Here is a 4,053-nt window from a genome sequence, read left to right as displayed (position 1 = left end):
ATGTCATGAGATACTAGCATATAATCCAGGACACTGTTTGCAGAGGAGCTTATGTGTGTAAACTCACCCGGTACGTCAGGCGGGCAGTTCCCGTTTAGAATCACTAAGTTTAGACGTAGTACCAATTGGTAAAAAGGGGTTCCTGCTTCATTTACCCTTTTGTCTTTGGAAAGTCTTTGATTATGGAGGGAGAGGTCATTAATGAATTCTGGGGTTATCCACCATTTGGCTTTGATTAAAGACTCCCAGTTTGTTGCAATGCGAGCATTGAAATCCCCTGCTATAACATTGGGTATATTGGGGTATTTGGAGTGACAAAGAATAAGATGTTCCTCCAAGATTCCCCATTTATTGTATAAGTCTGCAATGTTACCTCCAGGAGGAAGATAAACATTTGTTATAACAAGTTCAAAGTTTTTCCCCGTAATCAGGGCTGTAATTCCAAGGGTGGAAGCATTTACAAGCGTGAGTTTTGCCCGTATTTTCAAGGAAATTGCTATAACTAATCCTCCACTAGGCCGGCCTCCTTTAGTAGACGGGCATGCCGGTAATGATGTAACATCAAAACCATTAATATTTACTCTCCCCTCTTCCCATGTTTCCTGCAAGAGAATTACTTGATGTGAGTTTATTAGTTTTACAAAGTCCGGGTCAGATTTTTTCCCCTTCCAACCTGCTATGTTCCAGCTTAAAAGGGAGAACGGGGAAGAATTTGACTGGGGTTTGGGTAGTCACAATGGAGAAGGGGGAAACACTGATCTTGGTGGGTTGTCAAATTTGAAGAAGTCAGTAATTTTCCTTTGACTAATAGTAAATGACTTCTCTCCTTTTGTCGCAGGTGTGCCTCTTGAGCTATTTGTAATTATGCTCTGCTCGCCCGGTCCTATAGGGGTAGTGTCCTGGTTTGGTCTAGTCTCCTCTCTGAAATCCCTTGTTTTATCAGAGAGCTTGTCATCTAGGGGAGCAGAGATTAGATCGGTACAAGTTTTATCTATTATTAGATTTTCCTTCCGTGGGTATATCATTTTATTTATATGGCCCAAGGGGTCTTCTGTCCAGTCCGTATCGATAGCGGATTGAACTTCTAAATCATTAGCTAGAGATTCTCCGTCCGATAATGATGACTCCAGGTCAGGCATTGAGGAATGTGTCGAAATTTGTTTATATTTTGCTGTTCTTTAGTAGGTATAGCCATTCCGACAAATGCAGGAAGAGCTGGTTCCAGATTAAGTAATAGGGGTGGCGAGACGATTGTCTGTATCGTTGCCTTGGATTTTATGGACCTATTTTGGGGCTGTGGGTTGAATTTGAGAAGGTCCACTGAGTCTCCAATAGCCCTGTTGCTTTGAATTCCTTTGTTTCCTATTTTGCTTTTGGCCTGAGACATCTTCTCTCTTAATTTATCTAATTTATTTATTATTTTTTCCTTTTCTTGTGACTGTAATTCATCAAATGAGTTCATAAGTGCGCTTTCATCATTGGATATTCTGGAGCCATCCAAATTCGTTCCTGGTTGTGGACTGCAGGCAATCTCCTCCGTTCTCTGTGGGGAAAGCAACATTTTGTAGGGCTTGTTTCTAAATCTAATATCTCTTTCTCTTTTTCCACAAGTAGTGGTTTTACTATACTGTCCGCAAAAACCCTTGTGGGTATGATTTTTGTTTTTATAAATTTCCATTTTTGTCTTATTATTAATAAGGGTAGTCTCAACGAACGGAAGGCCAAAATAACTTTGTAAGGGCCATTTGATTGAGTTAGCGGAAGTAAAGCATGAAGATCAATATGAACTATGCTTATTCTCAAGATTTTACTTAGGGCAATTTTAGCTCCTTCCAAGCTTGACCAATCCCATATCTCAGACCTTAACGTTAGGCACACCTTAGGTTGCAGTGTTAAATTTTGCTTACACATGAGATCGTTTAGTTTGTATTTTCTCATCCCCTTTGTCCCAAAGTTTGGTGGGACTATCACTGGAGGTCCCCTCTGGTAGTTATTTTTGAGGGCAATTTTGGCATCCATATCCATCACTTTTTCCGTTAGGTTGGAAATTGAGCACGTCAGAAAGTCTATCTTTTTAAAAATACAGTCCAGTGTCCTAATGACTAGTTGTAAATGGGAGGACTCATTTCCCAGCTGGTTTTCTTTGTCTCGGATCTTCTCCCCATCCAGCTCGGGCCCACCCTTGATGGGAGTGCTCATTAGATTACAAGTGTGTAGGGTGGTATTTTGGGACTTGGGAATGTTATTAGCTACATCCAAGTCACTTAGTGGAAGGAATCTATTGTATGTAATAGCTGCTGCTTGAAAATTTGACTGGTCTCTTCTTTCTTTAGCTTGTAGCTTAGGGCTAGGGAGAAGCAGTAATCCCTCTGCTTCTCTGAGGCGTTTCCTCTTGCCCATAGCCACAGTAGGTATGAGCTAAATAATGTAAATAATACAGGAGAGAAGAAGGGGACTTCTTACCACAGTCAATGATTTAGCTATACAGCTGAGTATTTAGCTCCAGGGATTTCTCCACAGTTCGTTGAAGAGCTATAATAAGAGTCAAATTCCGATAAAGATTTACCCCTGTTGAGGGCTCAAGTAGATCATCTCAGCTCAGCTCTCTTCACGATTAATTGTTCAAGGGAAGGGCTCTCACTTTAAATCTTTATCCAGTCCCCCATCTCTCCCCTATTCGGTCTCCGGGAAAAGTGCAGGTCTCACCGCTTTGTGAACTTCCAGGCTTTTGTTTTGTTTAATTTAAACTTCTGTTTCCTCTCTCTTCACCCCTCTCTGCCAAAAACTTCTTCTTCACCTCTCAGAGTGTGATTTCAGCAACCCGAAGCCTCGCAGCCTCGCAGCTTTCCGCTCTCGCTGTTAGGATGACGAAGTGCAGCTGGAGGAGACGGCTCGAGAGGGAGGCTGGGTCCTCAAGCCCGTCGGGTTCAACTGCCCGTTCAGGCACCTGAGGACTCCTATGATCTCCGCTGGTCCTCTGGTCCTCCCCTGGCCTGGCTTCAACTTCGGCTTGGCTCTTTCCCTTCCCCAAGTATTAAAAACTCTGCTCAGACCCTGTTTCCAGGCTACAGCTACAGCAAAGGTGATCCGGTGCTTGGGAGTAATTTTAATCCAGCGCTTGCCCTCTAGTTCCTTGTGTAGCCAACGATTCGGTGCCCTTCCAGCAAGTGAGACAAATTACTAAGTCACTTGTAGGTAAATACTAAGGTTTAAGTGCCTTAGGTAGCAATTAAAACCGGTAAGAAAGCTAATAAAACTGTTAAAACTGATTAAAAAAAACCTACACTACTAGCATGGAGCTTAGAACAGTGCCGCCCTTACCGGCGCCATCTTGGAAGGTCCATGAGGGGTGATGTGCTGTACGAACAAGTATTCGGCTACCTACTCGTGACAGTCTCCCCGGTCCAGGCGCGCCAGTGCCTCTTTTGCCGAGCGCACCATTATCTCTGCTTGCCCATTGCTGGATGGATGAAATGGTGCCGTTAGGGCATGGAGGATGCCCAGTCCCAAAAGGTACCGCTCAAAAGTGCCTGATGTGAACTGTGGTCCATTGTCGGAGACAAGGACATCAGGACACCCATGCGGCGCAAAGAGGCCTCGCAGCACCCGGATGACGACCTCGGTAGTGGTGGAGGGCATCAGGGCCACCTCCAGCCATTTGGAATAGGCATTCACTGTGCAGCAAAATGCTTGTCACAAGACAGTTGTTTACATTCCACAGTCAGCGTTACTGTTGGGTTCCCACGGGAATGGGAGACTGGATGTGACGTTCACTGGTTTCCTGTTTTTCAGTGTTCTCTCGGTTTCTTTGTTAGAGAGACAGTTGCTTCTCTGCTCTCACAGAGGCAAGATGCATGTTTGTATTCTCTCAGCATAGAGTGGAAATAAAGTTAAGAATGTGGCACATACTGCTTATCCTTCTGCTGTGTGGACTACTCTGCTTGGGCTCAAGATAAGACGAGCCTGTATCAGCTTCAGATGGGCCGAAGCTGGTCAAAATCTCACATCCACCACTACCATAAAGGTCCGGCCGCGAAAGGGGCCGGCCAGATC

This window comes from Podarcis erhardii (assembly GCF_964252035.2).
Source record: "Podarcis erhardii genome assembly, chromosome: W".
Taxonomy (NCBI): domain Eukaryota; kingdom Metazoa; phylum Chordata; class Lepidosauria; order Squamata; family Lacertidae; genus Podarcis; species Podarcis erhardii.
The sequence above is the reverse complement of the archived record's forward strand: the minus strand, read 5'-3'. Positions refer to the sequence as shown.